The 15,480-nt window shown below is 48.4% G+C and overlaps 2 long non-coding RNA genes across 2 annotated transcripts; both read left to right on the top strand.

Annotated features, from left to right (window-relative positions):
* Positions 1 to 3,177: 3,177 nt before the first annotated feature.
* LOC309382253 lies at positions 3,178 to 7,952 on the top strand. Its single transcript, XR_014173650.1, has 2 exons — positions 3,178 to 4,058; positions 6,654 to 7,952. It is a non-coding gene; the product is annotated as an uncharacterized lncRNA (long non-coding RNA).
* A 5,277-nt stretch (positions 7,953 to 13,229) lies between these two features.
* LOC309382224 lies at positions 13,230 to 15,094 on the top strand. The gene is made up of 3 exons (XR_014173643.1): positions 13,230 to 13,335; positions 13,711 to 13,898; positions 14,856 to 15,094. It is a non-coding gene; the product is annotated as an uncharacterized lncRNA (long non-coding RNA).
* Positions 15,095 to 15,480: the final 386 nt, after the last annotated feature.

Genomic DNA, 15,480 nt, shown 5'->3' with positions numbered 1-15,480 from the left:
GCAATTTTCAGTTGTCTAATTTTGTCCCTCGAGTTTGGCTGAATTGGAAAATACAGGATTTTGGGTCCTTTTTGGGGAGGGGGGGTTCCTTTTCTTCTTCTTTTTTAGCTGCATGGATGGTTCACAATTGACCTGGGAAGTAAGTTCCTGTTGCTAAGCGAGGCAGTTGTTAAGTGAGTTTATCTCATTTGACGACTCTTCTTGCCAAAATTTGTTAAGCGAATCCCTGCAGTTGTTAAGTTAGTCACACGGTCGCTAAGTGAGTTGGGCTTTCCCGTTGACTCTGCTTGTCGGAAGGAGATTGTATGAACCACCGTCATAAATGCAAGTCAGTTGCCAAGCGTCCGAATTTTGATCACGTGACTAGGGATGCTCCAACGGGTGGTCGTAAGTGAATGATGGTCGTAACACACTTTTTTTTGCAATGCCGTCTGGTCCCTAAAACGATTGTAAATCAAGGGATCACATTGTATTTACTTCCTTGCCTTATTTTCCTACTCTTTCTTCTCCTTCCTCTTCTCCTTCCTCTCTTTTTAATTCTAATTTCATTTTTTTTGCTATTTCTTGTTTCTGTTGGGATTTTCTTTTTCTTTTTCACAGAGTTTTATCCTTAGTTAACTAATAGTAAAAATGTGAGATAAACACAACGTGGTCTCGGTTGCTTCCAAAATCCTCCCGCGATTCTCACCCAGGATAATAATCTCTTTGGGGACAGAAGTTGCCAGATTGGATTCTCAGACCCCAGTGTAAATGCATTTTCCTCCGGTTTAAATTGAGTCCAGGTAGTCCTCGATTTACAACAGTTCATTCGCAATTACAATGCCACTGGGGGGAAAAGAGGACTTAACGACCATTTTTCACAGTTACAACTGCTGTAACATTCCCATTATCGCATGATCAGAATTCAAGACGCTTGGCAACTGATTCGTATTTATGACGGTCGCAGTGTCCTAGGGTCCCGTGATCCCCTTCTGCGACCTTCTGACCAGCAGAATCAATGAGGGGAGCCTGATTTGCTTAAGGACCGTGTGACTAATTTAACAGCTGTAGTGATTCGCTTAACGACTTGCAAAAAAGGGTCGTAAAATGGGGCAGAAGTCACTTAATAAATGACTAGCTTAAGCACATAAATTTTGGCCTCAATATGTGGCCGTAAGTCGAGGACTACCTGCGTTATATTTCAAAACGTGCTTGGCATATCTTTAAAACTCCTGGTAATTCGGATATTAGCCAATCCGGAGGACTTACTTAACGTCTGAATGGGGGTTGTTTTCGTTTTGCCTCTGGGGGTTTTGAGTGTTGAGAAACAACATCTTTGCTCACACTCTCCTGGTAATCCCCTTCCCCCAAGCCATTTTTCTTTTCCAGTGCAACTTCAAACTGTCACTAAGCGAACGGCCATAAGTCAAGGACTGCCAATAATGCTCTGGATAGACAATTGGAGGCTGTTCTGTTTTACTCAGTGACCTTGAGAGGAGAACGGCTTTCAAAGGGCCCAGCCTTTAATCAAGAGGAGAGCAAATAATGGCCATGGGTTAAAAATCACACAGGTTACACAATGCCGCACTTACAAAAGAGAGAGAGAGAGAAGGAGGGGGAGAGAGAGAGGAGAAAGAAGGAGAGAGAGAAGGAGGGGGAGAGAAAGAAGGAGGGAGAGGAGAGAGAAGGAGAGAGATAAGGGGGGAGAGAGGAGGGAGAGGGGAGAGAAGGAGGGAGAGGAGAAAGGAGAGAAAGGGGGAGAGGAGAGAGAAGGAGAGAGGAGGGGGTGAGGAGGGAGAGGGGAGAGAAGGAGGGAGAGAGGAGAAAGGAGAGAAAGGGGGAGAGGAGAGAGAAGGAGAGAGATAAGGGGGAGAGGAGAGGGGAAAGAAGGAGGGAGAGAGGAGAAAGGAGAGAAGGAGGGGGAGAGGAGAGAGAAGGAGAGGAGGGGGTGAGGAGGGAGAAAGGGAGAGGAGAGGAGAGAGATAAGGGAGGAGGGGGAGGGGAGAGAGAAGGATGGGGAGAGAAAGGAGAGGAGGGGGAGAAAGAAAGAAGAGAGAAGGAGGGGGGAGAGGAGAGGGAGAGGAGGGAGAGAAGGAGGGGGAGGAGAGAGAAGAGGGGGAGAGAGAAGGGGGGAGGAGAAGGAGAAGGAGAGAGAAAGAGGGAGAGAGGAGAAGGAGGGTAGAGGAGAGAGAGAAGGAGGGAGAGAGAGAAGGAGGAGAGAAGGGGAAAGGGAGAGAGAAGGAGGGGGGAAAGGAGAGAAGGAGGGAGAAAGAGAAGGGGGGGAGGAGAAGGAGAAAGAGAGAGAAGGGGGAGGAGAAGGAGGGAGAGAGAGAAGGGGGGGAGGAGAAGGAGAAAGAGAGAGAAGGGGGGAGAGAGAAAGAGGGAGAGAGGAGAAGGAGGGGAGAGGAGAGAGAGAAGGAGGGGGGGAGAGAGAGAGAATGGAAGCGTCACTCAATACTCAATAGAAACTCATTATCCGGGAGAAGAAGGTGTGTGTTTAATTTCAGGTATTTAAATTGGCAGGAAGGCCTAAGATTTAGAAAGACTGGAGTTTTTATAATGAGTTGGATTAACAACGTAGGGTACAACAACAACAACACTTGTACACCACAAAATGTCTGACGAGTTAAACGTGGTACTCTTGCTTTCTCAACAACCCCGCGACAACAAATGCTTGAACCAGGAAGGAAATTTTGCCTGGAGGGTTGTGTGAGTTTAAATAACACACAAACACACCCAGAGGCAGCAAGGCATGCCCTATACAGGTAGTCCTTGACTTACAGCCACGGCGGAGCCCAAATTTTCTGCTGCTAAGCGAGACATTGGTTACATCTTAGTTCCCTAGCTAACCGTGGTTTGGCTCAAAGGAACCAAGGCACAATCAACTTTCAGCTGCAGTCAGGACTTTCTATAGCTAAGGAAGGCGGTCATTAAGTGAGCCACACCTCATTTTGCGACCCGGATCCCCACTTCGTTAAGTGAGTCGCCACACTTGCTAAAGTGAGTCACATGGCCGCTAAATGAATGTAGCTTTCTCCCATCAGCTTTGCCAGAAGCCAGCCGGGGGGATGGGGGGCCCCCACCAATGGTGACCGTGTCATCCTGCAACCGTCATAAAGGCGAGCCAGTTGCCAAACATCCAAATTTTGACCGTGTGGCCCCTGGATGCTAGTTGCCAAGCTGGTCCCATGTTTTGAACTCATGACTCTGGGGATGCAGAGACGGTTGTAAGCGCAATCACTCGCTTTTTCCAGCACAGTTGTGCCTTCAAGTGGTCGCTAAATGAATGGTTGTAAGTCGAGGACTACCTGTGAAAAAGCATTTGGATGAACATAAATGTCGGAGGTGTTGGCTAAGAAAAACCCCCAGTGTCCTCCTGATGTCACCAGGTTTCAACCTACGACACGTCGGATGTTAGCTTAGCTCTGCTTACTCACAAACCCTGATTCACCGGGAAGCTTTTCCGTCCACATTTCCCTCGGGAGCATGGGCCTGCTTCCTGCTTCCTCTTCTAGCCAAATGATGGCTAGAGAGGTTGGACCCACCTTCCCGCTGAGATGTTACGGTCTAACGTCGTCCTCCATCTCCCTTTCCGAAGTTCCCGGAGGGCCTGCAGAACGAGATCTAGATTGGGGTGGAGATGGCTTTAAGGAGAACTTGGAAACAATTCTCGGCGCGGCCGTGTTTCGCAAACAATGACTTGCCAACTTGGATGTCGTAACTCCAGGGCGGAGCTCTCCGAAGACAACCTTGAGTCATTCTCTTGGGCCAGAAGGTATCCCCGGCAACATCTGGAGATGTAGATTGCGACACCTGGCATTGCAAAATTCTTTCCGGTGACCAACCCAGGGATCTGGCAGATCCATAAATGTGCGAGAAACGCCGAGGAGAAGGCACTCGCAAGTGTGACCCAGGAGAACTTGTGGCTTCATCCAGAAGTAGGAGAAACCATGAAGGCTTCTTGGCTGGTCTTGGTGGTGCTGGGCAGCTTCTTGCTTTTCCTGACGGCCGGCTCTGAAGGTGTCCCACCTGTTTCTGCAGCACCTGAGGTGGTCACCTCCCCTTCTGAACATCTGCCTGTAAGTGTGAGTCCGGCTTTTCTTCTCATCTTCATTGTACGTAGAAGTTTAACAAAGTTGTGTGTTAGGAAAAAAACGAGGGGGAAAAGAAGATTGTAGGTGTGGAACAGCTGCCCTACCAGGAAAGAGCTCGCTTACTACAGATCTTCTCTTTTGTGTGGGGAGGGTCGGGGAGTCTGAAAATAGAGAAAGTGCTTGACTTACGACCAAAATTGAGCCATGTTGTTAAGTGAGACAGTGGTTAAGGCAGTTTTGCCTCATGTTATGACATCCTTGTTACAGTTGTTAAATATTTTAACCATTTGTCTGAAGTGGTGTTGTAGGGTTTCCTGTCTAAGCAGGGGGTTAGACTAGAAGACCTCCAAGGTCCCTTCCAACTCTGTTATTCTATGCTATTACATTTTCTATTTATTTCTATTCTTTTCTATTTTCTATTCTTTTCTATTTTCTATTCTTTTCTATTTTCTATTCTTTTCTATTTTCTATTCTTTTCCATTTTCTATTTACCGGTATTTCTATTCTATTCTGTTCTGTTCTGTTCTGTTCTATTCTATTCTATTCTATTTTCTATTCTATTCTTTTTAATTTTCTATTTTCTATTTTCTATTTATTTCTATTTCTATTCTAATTTAGGTAGTCACCAACTTACAACAGTTTATTTAGTAACCGTTCAAAGTTACAACGGGACTGAAAAAAGCGACTTATGACCATTTTTCACAGTTGCGACCGTTACAGCTTCCCATTGATCGTGTGATCAAAATTTGGATGCTTGGCAACTGACTCATACTTATGACTGTTGCTGTGTTGCAGGGTCACGTGATCCCCTTTTGCGATCTTCTGACAAGCAATGGGGAAGCCAGATTCACTTAACAGCTGGGTTGCTAATTTGCCAACTGCAGTGATTCACTTAACAACTGAGGCAAGAAAGGTCGTAAAATGGGGCAAAACTCACTTAACAAATGTCTCACTTAACAACACAAATTTCTGGCTGAATTGTGGTGTAACCCTCAACCTACGACCACACTGGAGTCACCGTCTTGAGAAGCAGAGTCAATGGGGAGGCCAGATTCACTTAATGACCGGGCAGTGGTGAAATCTAAATTATTTTACTACCGGTTCTGTGGCCGTGGCTTGGTGATGGGTGTGGCTATGTAGTCATGTGACTGAGGGGGTCAAAAGACAGAAACTCACTTTAACCATGTCCTGCTGGAGCAGGGTTGGACTAGATGACCTCCAGGTCCCTTCCAGCCCTGGATTATCCTCTGAACCTGCGCCTGGTGCCAGGTTTATACTTCTTCCTTCCTCTCCTTATTCCCTCCCTCCCACCCATTCTTTTTCTTTCTTTCTTTCTTTCTTTCTTTCTTTCTTTCTTTCTTTCTTTTTCTCAATCTCTCTTTCTTTCTTTCTTTCTTTTTTTCCTTCCTTCCTTCTTTCTTTCTTTCCTTCTTTTTCTCTGTTTTCCTTCCTTCCTTCTTTCCTTCCTTCTCTTTCTCTGTTTTCCTTCCTTCCTTCCTTCTTTCTTTCTTTCCTTCTCTTTCTCTCTGTTCTCCTTCCTTCCTTCTTTCTTTCTTTCCTTCTCTTTCTCTCTGTTTTCCTTCCTTCCTTCTTTCCTTTCTTTCTTCTTTCTTTCTTTCTTTCCTTCCTTCCTTCCTTCCTTCCTTCCTTCCTTCCTTTTCTTTCTCTCTGTTTTCCTTCCTTCCTTCCTTCCTTCCTTCCTTCCTTCCTTCCTTCCCTCCTTCCTTCCTTCCTTCCTTCCTTCCTTCCTTCCTTCCTTCTTTCTCAGCACCCCCCAGCCTGCTGGGAGCAAAACCGGACCCCCCCACCCCCACGTTTCCGGAGAGCCTGTATTAAAAAAAATGCTTAAAAGGTAAAAAAAAAAAGTTCTGAAGCTCAGCTGTGCCTCATGCAATCGTTGGAACAGTTTTTAAATTTACTTTATTTACTTTTATTTTTTCTGTGAATCTGTAGCATTTCACCCCTGCAACCGGGTGACCAAAATTTCCATGGTTAAGCAAGGGATTTGTTAAGTGAGTTGCTTCCGATTTTGAAGCCTCATTGCCACATTTTGTAACAAATCGCTGCAGTTGTTAAGTGAATCACTGTTGTTAAGCGAGTCCAGCTCCCTCCATGGGTTCTTCTTGTGGGAAGACAGCTGGGAAGATCAACCCACCCTGGGGCTCCGCAATCTTCCTAAAAGCACCCAAATTTCCATCATGTCACTGTATACAATGGTCGTAAGTGTGGAAAATGGCCAGGTCACTTTTGTTAGTGCTGCTGTAACTTCGAACAATTGCTAAATGAATGCTTTATAAGTCAGGGACTGCCGGAGCTTTTAAATTATGCAGAAAAAGTATTTATTTTCCAGCTTTTGCTCTGCACAAGCTGGCATGGAGTTTGCAAATAATAAAAATTAAATTGTGCGGCTTGTGCAGAGCAAAACATCCGGAAATTTAATTTAACCTGCCCACCTACCCTCTTTTTTTTTTCTTCTTAAGAAGAAAATCAGCCTCTCTCTCTTCTTTTTTAAACCTCCTCTTCCCAATTTTGTAAAAAAAATAAAAAAAATTGACTTCTCTCTCGTTTGCTCTAATCCAGACGGAAGCATCCAGAATCTCCAAAGCTTGGTGGAAGAAATTTATCCAGGAAAATCCGAAGAAAAAGCAGCCAAAGACTCCCAGGCCTGGAGTCTACGGCCCCTTAAGCGGCAACGATCCAAAATAATGGATGCCAGGGATACTCCCACAATGCATTGCGATCCAGCCCGCATATCGCTGGGACGGAACTCGATCTTTTTACAATCGGCCCTGGATTTTTGCAAATGCAAACAGATTTCTAACGTGTATGTGAAAGTCTCCCACAACCTGAACTTGTGTGTGTGTGTGTGTGTGTGTGTGTGTGTGTGTGTGTGTTAGGATGGACCAATCCAATCGTTCCTTTTTTCACATTGGCCAGATACCCGGACGGAACACGTTTTCCTTCTTGGCTATTATTTTAACATCTTCATCCTTTTCAACAGAGATAAATTACATTTCTCTCTGGTTTGGTATATCAGCAGTCCTCTACTTAACAACCGTTTGTTTAGTGACCGTTAAAAGATACAACGGCGCTGAAAAAAGTGACTTACGACCGGTCCTCACACATACGACCATTGCAGCGTCCCCACAGGATCAAAATTTGGGTGCTTGGCAACTGGTATTTATTTTTTGATGGGTTGCAGCATCTTGGATCATGGAATCAATTTTGCTACTTTCCCAGCTGACTCCCTGGAAGCCAAGTCAATGGGGGAAGCTGGATTCATTTAATGGCGATGTGATTCACTTAACAACTGCATTGATTCCCTTAACTGATTCCTAGGGCAAAAAAAGTTGTAAAAATTGGGCATGACTCACTCAAATTTTGCTTAACAAGAGGAATTCCCAGTTGTGGTCGTTAGTGCCTGGATGGGAGTGAACCCAAAGTGCAACGTGTGAATGGGATAGACAAAGACATTTTTTCCAGTGCTGAACAGTCACTAAACGAATGGTTGTAATTTGAGGACTGCCTGTTTTCACATTTGGGTATTATGAGATCAGTTTCTCAAATTTGGCTGCTGTAAGAAGTGTGACTCCCTGGAGAAGAGGCTAATGGCTGGGAAGGATGGAGGGCAGAAGAAGAAAGGGACAGCAGAGAATGAGGTGGCTGGATGGAGTCAATGAAGCAGCCGGTGTGAGCTTAAGTGGACTCCAGAGGATGGTAGAGGACAGGAAGGCCTGGATGGACGTTGTCCATGGGGTCGTGATGGGTCGGACACGACTTCGCAACTACCAACAAAGAAGTGTGAATGACAAGCGGAGATGGAGGTTCTTTAACGTGATATGTAAATGAATAAAATTTGTGAAAGTTATTTGTTCTATATTACACCCACAATTGTCTTTAGTTTTCTTCTTTTCACCTTGGACATGAAGATAATTATTCTGCTTTAACTGTTGACTGTCACCAGTCATCCTTTCAGAGGGGAGGACTTCCACTCCCAGAATCCCCCAGCTGGATATGCTTTAAGAGGGAAGGACTTCCACGCCCATAATCCCACATCCAGCTATGATTTAAGAGGGGAGGACTTCATCTCCCAGAATCCCCCATCCAGCTATGCTTTAAGAGGGGAGGACTTCATCTCCCAGAATCCCCCATCCAGCTATGCTTTAAGAGGGGAGGACTTCATCTCCCAGAATCCCCCATCCAGCAATGCTTTAAGAGGGGAGGACTTCAACTCCCAGAATCCCCCATCCAGCTATACTTTAAGAGGGAAGGACTTCATCTCCCAGAATCCCACATCCAGCTATGCTTTAAGAGGGGTGGACTTCATCTCCCAGAATCCCCCATCCAGCAATGCTTTAAGAGGGGTGGACTTCATCTACCAGAATCGTCCATCCAGCAATGCTTTAAGTGGGGAGGACTTCAACTCCCAGAATCCCCCATCCAGCTATACTTTAAGAGGGGAGGACTTCATCTCCCAGAATCCCCCATCCAGCTATGCTTTAAGAGGGGAGGACTTCATCTCCCAGAATCCCCCATCCAGCTATACTTTAAGAGCGGTGGACTTCATCTCCCAGAATCCCCCATCCAGCTATACTTTAAGAGGGATGGACTCCAACTCCCAGAATCCCCCATCCAGCTATGCTTTAAGAGGGGAGGACTTCAACTCCCAGAATCCCCCATCCAGCAATGCTTTAAGAGGGGAGGACTTCCACTCCCAGAATTCCCCATCCAGCTATGCTTTAAGAGGGGAGGACTTCCACTCCCAGAATCCCCCATCCAGCTATGCTTTAAGAGGGGAGGACTTCAACTCCCAGAATCCCCCATCCAGCTATACTTTAAGAGGGATGGACTCCAACTCCCAGAATCCCCCATCCAGCTATGCTTTAAGAGGAGAGGACTTCCACTCCCAGAATCCCCCATCCAGCTATGCTTTAAGAGGGGAGGATTTCAACTCCCAGAATCCCCCATCCAGCTATGCTTTAAGGGGGGAGGACTTCATCTCCCAGAATCCCCCATCCAGGATGCTTTAAGAGGGGAGGACTTCATCTCCCAGAATCCCCCATCCAGCTATGCTTTAAGAGGGGAGGACTTCAGCTCCCAGAATCCCCCATCCAGGATGCTTTAAGAGGGGAGGACTTCATCTCCCAGAATCCCCCATCCAGCTATGCTTTAAGAGGGGAGGACTTCCACTCCCAGAATCCCCCATCCAGGATGCTTTAAGAGGGGAGGACTTCATCTCCCAGAATCCCCCATCCAGGATGCTTTAAGAGGGAAGGACTTCATCTCCCAGAATCCCCCATCCAGGATGCTTTAAGAGGGGAGGACTTCCACTCCCAGAATCCCCCATCCAGGATGCTTTAAGAGGGGAGGATTTCAACTCCCAGAATCCCCCATCCAGCTATGCTTTAAGGGGGGAGGACTTCATCTCCCAGAATCCCCCATCCAGGATGCTTTAAGAGGGGAGGACTTCCACTCCCATAATCCCCCGGCCAGGATGCTTTAAGAGGGGAGGACTTCATCTCCCATAATCCTCCATCCAGGATGCTTTAAGAGGGGAGGACTTCCACTCCCAGAATCCCCCATCCAGGATGCTTTAAGAGGGGAGGACTTCATCTCCCAGAATCCCCCATCCAGGATGCTTTAAGAGGGGAGGACTTCCACTCCCAGAATCCCCCATCCAGGATGCTTTAAGAGGGGAGGACTTCATCTCCCATAATCCTCCATCCAGGATGCTTTAAGAGGGGAGGACTTCCACTCCCAGAATCCCCCATCCAGGATGCTTTAAGAGGGGAGGACTTCATCTCCCATAATCCTCCATCCAGGATGCTTTAAGAGGGGTGGACTTCCACTCCCAGAATCCCCCAGCCAGCTATGCTTTAAGAGGGGAGGACTTCATCTCCCAGAATCCCCCATCCAGGATGCTTTAAGAGGGGAGGACTTCCACTCCCAGAATCCCCCATCCAGCTATGCTTTAAGAGGGGAGGACTTCCACTCCCAGAATCCCCCATCCAGCTATGCTTTAAGAGGGGAGGACTTCCACTCCCAGAATCCCCCATCCAACTATGCTTTAAGAGGGGAGGACTTCCACTCCCAGAATCCCCCATCCAGCTATGCTTTAAGAGGGGAGGACTCCCACTCCCAGAATCCTCCACTCAGCAGTGCTTTAAGAGGAGAGGACTTCCACTCCCAGAATCCCCCATCTAGCTATGCTTTAAGAGGGGAGGACTTCCACTCCCAGAATCCCCCATCCAGGATGCTTTAAGAGGGGAGGACTTCCACTCCCAGAATCCCCCATCCAGGATGCTTTAAGAGGGGAGGACTTCATCTCCCATAATCCTCCATCCAGCTATGCTTTAAGAGGGGAGGACTTCCACTCCCAGAATCCCCCATCCAGGATGCTTTAAGAGGGGAGGACTTCATCTCCCATAATCCTCCATCCAGGATGCTTTAAGAGGGGAGGACTTCCACTCCCAGAATCCCCCATCCAGCTATGCTTTAAGAGGGGAGGACTTCCACTCCCAGAATCCCCCATCCAGGATGCTTTAAGAGGGGAGGACTTCATCTCCCATAATCCTCCATCCAGGATGTTTTAAGAGGGGAGGACTTCCACTCCCAGAATCCCCCATCCAGCTATGCTTTAAGAGGGGAGGACTTCCACTCCCAGAATCCCCCATCCAGGATGCTTTAAGAGGGGAGGACTTCATCTCCCATAATCCTCCATCCAGCTATGCTTTAAGAGGGGAGGACTTCCACTCCCAGAATCCCCCAGCCAGCATGCTTTAAGAGGGGAGGACTTCCACTCCCAGAATCCCCCAGCCAGAATGCTTTAAGAGGGGAGGACTTCCACTCCCAGAATCCCCCATCCACCATGCTTTAAGAGGGGAGGACTTCCACTCCCAGAATCCCCCATCCAGCATGCTTTAAGAGGGGAGGACTTCAACTCCCAGAATCCCCCATCCAACTATGCTTTAAGAGGGGAGGACTTCCACTCCCAGAATCCCCCATCCAGGATGCTTTAAGAGGGGAGGACTTCCACTCCCAGAATCCCCCATCCAGCCTGCTTTAAGAGGGGAGGACTTCATCTCCCATAATCCTCCATCCAGCTATGCTTTAAGAGGGGAGGACTTCCACTCCCAGAATCCCCCAGTCAGAAGGGTTTAAGAGGGGAGGACTTCCACTCCCAGAATCCCCCATCCAGCTATGCTTTAAGAGGGGAGGACTTCCACTCCCAGAATCCCCCATCCAGCTATGCTTTAAGAGGGGAGGACTTCCACTCCCAGAATCCCCCATCCAGCCTGCTTTAAGAGGGGAGGACTTCATCTCCCATAATCCTCCATCCAGGATGCTTTAAGAGGGGAGGACTTCCACTCCCAGAATCCCCCATCCAGGATGCTTTAAGAGGGGAGGACTTCCACTCCCAGTATCCCCCATCCTGCTATGCTTTAAGAGGGGAGGACTTCCACTCCCAGAATCCCCCATCCAGCTATGCTTTAAGAGGGGAGGACTTCCACTCCCAGAATCCCCCATCCAGCTATGCTTTAAGAGGGGAGGACTTCCACTCCCAGAATCCCCCATCCAGGATGCTTTAAGAGGGGAGGACTTCATCTCCCAGAATCCCCCATCCAGGATGCTTTAAGAGGGGAGGACTTCCACTCCCAGAATCCCCCATCCAGCCTGCTTTAAGAGGGGAGGACTTCATCTCCCATAATCCTCCATCCAGGATGCTTTAAGAGGGGAGGACTTCCACTCCCAGAATCCCCCATCCAGGATGCTTTAAGAGGGGAGGACTTCATCTCCCAGAATCCCCCAGCCAGCATGCTTTAAGAGGGGAGGACTTCCACTCCCAGAATCCCCCATCCAGCTATGCTTTAAGAGGGGAGGACTTCCACTCCCAGAATCCCCCATCCAGGATGCTTTAAGAGGGGAGGACTTCATCTCCCATAATCCTCCATCCAGGATGCTTTAAGAGGGGAGGACTTCCACTCCCAGAATCCCCCATCCAGGATGCTTTAAGAGGGGAGGACTTCATCTCCCAGAATCCCCCATCCAGGATGCTTTAAGAGGGGAGGACTTCCACTCCCAGAATCCCCCATCCAGCTATGCTTTAAGAGGGGAGGACTTCCACTCCCAGAATCCCCCATCCAGCTATGCTTTAAGAGGGGAGGACTTCCACTCCCAGAATCCCCCATCCAGGATGCTTTAAGAGGGGAGGACTTCATCTCCCATAATCCTCCATCCAGGATGCTTTAAGAGGGGAGGACTTCCACTCCCAGAATCCCCCATCCAGGATGCTTTAAGAGGGGAGGACTTCATCTCCCAGAATCCCCCATCCAGGATGCTTTAAGAGGGGAGGACTTCCACTCCCAGAATCCCCCATCCAGGATGCTTTAAGAGGGGAGGACTTCATCTCCCATAATCCTCCATCCAGGATGCTTTAAGAGGGGAGGACTTCCACTCCCAGAATCCCCCATCCAGGATGCTTTAAGAGGGGAGGACTTCATCTCCCATAATCCTCCATCCAGGATGCTTTAAGAGGGGTGGACTTCCACTCCCAGAATCCCCCAGCCAGCTATGCTTTAAGAGGGGAGGACTTCATCTCCCAGAATCCCCCATCCAGGATGCTTTAAGAGGGGAGGACTTCCACTCCCAGAATCCCCCATCCAGCTATGCTTTAAGAGGGGAGGACTTCCACTCCCAGAATCCCCCATCCAGCTATGCTTTAAGAGGGGAGGACTTCCACTCCCAGAATCCCCCATCCAGCTATGCTTTAAGAGGGGAGGACTTCCACTCCCAGAATCCCCCATCCAGCATGCTTTAAGAGGGGAGGACTTCCACTCCCAGAATCCCCCATCCAGGATGCTTTAAGAGGGGAGGACTTCATCTCCCATAATCCTCCATCCAGGATGCTTTAAGAGGGGAGGACTTCCACTCCCAGAATCCCCCATCCAGGATGCTTTAAGAGGGGAGGACTTCATCTCCCAGAATCCCCCATCCAGCTATGCTTTAAGAAGGGAGGACTTCCACTCCCAGAATCCCCCATCCAGGATGCTCTATAGGGAATTCTAGGTATTGAAATTTACACTGCTGGCTGGGGATTAATGTCCGTATTTCCTCTCTGAGGAATTCTGGGACTTCATCCATTCATGTTGCCTGGGGAAACATCCCAATTTCTTCAAACTCTCCTCCGAACATTTGCACTTTCCTTGCTGTGCAATCTTGGTGCCCATCATTCTTGTTGGATGCCTCCAAAAGGCTGATCCAGGTGGATCCTGGCCCTTCCTCCGCTGTCCAACAGGTGCAGCCAGTGGGCTTCCCAGGCTGCGACAGTTGAGAAACTCTTTTAAAAAGTCAGTTAAAAAAAAGGGAAGGACCCCGTTTTATTCCCCCAACCAAAACTGCCGGGTGTTGTGCAAATCCCCCCACCCCAACATCGTCCGTTAAACCTCCAGGTTCAGTTCCCATGGTGGAGGGAACCAAGTCAATTTCTTTCTGCCTTGGAGTCCCATGTTCCCCTTCCTGCCCCCCCTCCCAGCTGGGAGGGCAGCCGGTGTGGGGTGGGTGGGACTTCCTTCCCCCTTTTAAAGGAGGCTTCCTGATGGTCTCCTGAACTTTCATTCCTGCTCCTCCACCTTCCCAGGAAGACCCGTCTCCCACCGTCCCTGAGGTGCTGCATCTCTGACTGCGGGGATTATGTGTGGCGTGTGGGTGCTGCTGGCAATGCTGCTGGTGCTGAGCCAGGCTGGGACCCTGCCGGGGACGCCCCAACCTGGGGTCTCACGAGGAGGAGAGGGTGACCCAGAGCTTCCTGCCGGAGGACTCATGCCGGTGAGCATACCTGGCAAAGATTCGATCTCGCAGCCCTGACCTCCTTCGCACATTCTGGGGTGCTGTTCAGAAGTGATTTCCCTGACCAGGTTGAGTCTTGCCCATTCATTCTGGAAGGGTGGGGGTCCTTCTCCCGGCCCCCCAACAGGTGGGTTGGAAATGGGAAGTTGGCATGAGAATGAGCAGAGAATGGTGGTTTGCTCGTTCGATGCATTTAACCTGGTTTGCAGAAGCCCAGCAACTGAGTTCGCACAACCTTTGGGCTGAATCCTGACTGGTCTGGTCTACAAAGGTGGCAAACTTTCCCCACTTGCGACCACAATTTGAGGCCAAAATTTCCATGGCTAAGCGAGGCAACGGTTGAGTGAGATTTGCTCCATTTTATGACAAATCATGCCCCAGTTGTTCAGTGAATCTGTGTGGTCGTTAAGCTAATAGCACTGTTGTTAAGTGAATCTGGCTTCCCCATCGACTTTGCTGGCCGGAAGGTCTCAAAAGGGGATGATGTAATCCTGGGACATTGCAACCGTCATAAATATGAGTCAGTTCCAAGCACCTGAATTTTGATCACATGACCTTGGGGAATGTTGCAATGGCCATAAGTGAGAAAAATGGTCGCAAGTCACTTTTTTCATTGCTGTTGTAACTTCAGACAGTCACTAAATGTTGCTAAGTCAAGAGCTGCCTGTAATTGCTTGGCCAAAAGGCCTCTAGTGTGTGGAGTTTTTTCCCCCCAAATTGAGTAATTTATCTCCAAATTGAGGAGGGGTCTTTAAGAACAGGAGCTTGGCTATTACCAACCTATCACAGCAGGGGGCTGGACTAGATGACCTCCGAGGTACCTTCCAACTCTGTCCTTCTGTGATTCTGTAAGGGGTCCTGCTGGAGCAGGGGGCTGGACTAGATGACCTCCGAGGTCCCTTGCACCTCTGTTATTCTCTGATTCTTCTTTTCCAGGCGGGCGTTCAGATTTTTCCCAGAGACTCAGAGAGGAGGTCTTGTCGTTACTACCGATGGGTGAACGGTAAAAAAGTTTATTACGTCCGTCCAGGATGTTTATCAATCTTGAGTTTTGGAAGGATCGGCTAGGAGGGTCCCTCTACGCTCTCCTGCGGCACTCATCGCATGCTCTGGTGACCCCATGAAACAAGAACTGCGGAGGGTCCCAGCCTCCTGCCCCAGTGTGTCATTGTGTGCCTTGCATTTTGCAATGAAAATAAATCTTTTGCAAATATATATATATATTTGTGTGTGGGTTGTAATTTGCTATCCTGGTTAGTCAAGTGCCCTCCGAGTTCTGTGTTCGACTCCTAGCACTAACGGTGGTCCTCGACATACGACCACAATTGAGCCCCGAATTTTGGTTGTTAATCAAGACAATTGTTCTGTGAGTTTTCCTCCTATTTTACAACCTCTCTTGCGCCAGTTGTTAAGTGAACAACTGCCGGGATTCACTTAACAATTGTGGCAAGAAACGTAAAATGGGCCACAAATCATTTTAAAACTGTCTTGCTTAGCAACAAAAAAATTGGGCTGAACTACGGCCATAAGTCGAGGTCTTCCTGTGATTGTCTCCTTTTTT

This window comes from Natrix helvetica, assembly GCF_964273705.1.
Source record: "Natrix helvetica genome assembly, chromosome: Z".
NCBI lineage: Eukaryota > Metazoa > Chordata > Lepidosauria > Squamata > Natricidae > Natrix > Natrix helvetica.
Note: the sequence above shows the minus strand (reverse complement) of the source record. Positions and strands in the feature narration are given on the sequence as shown.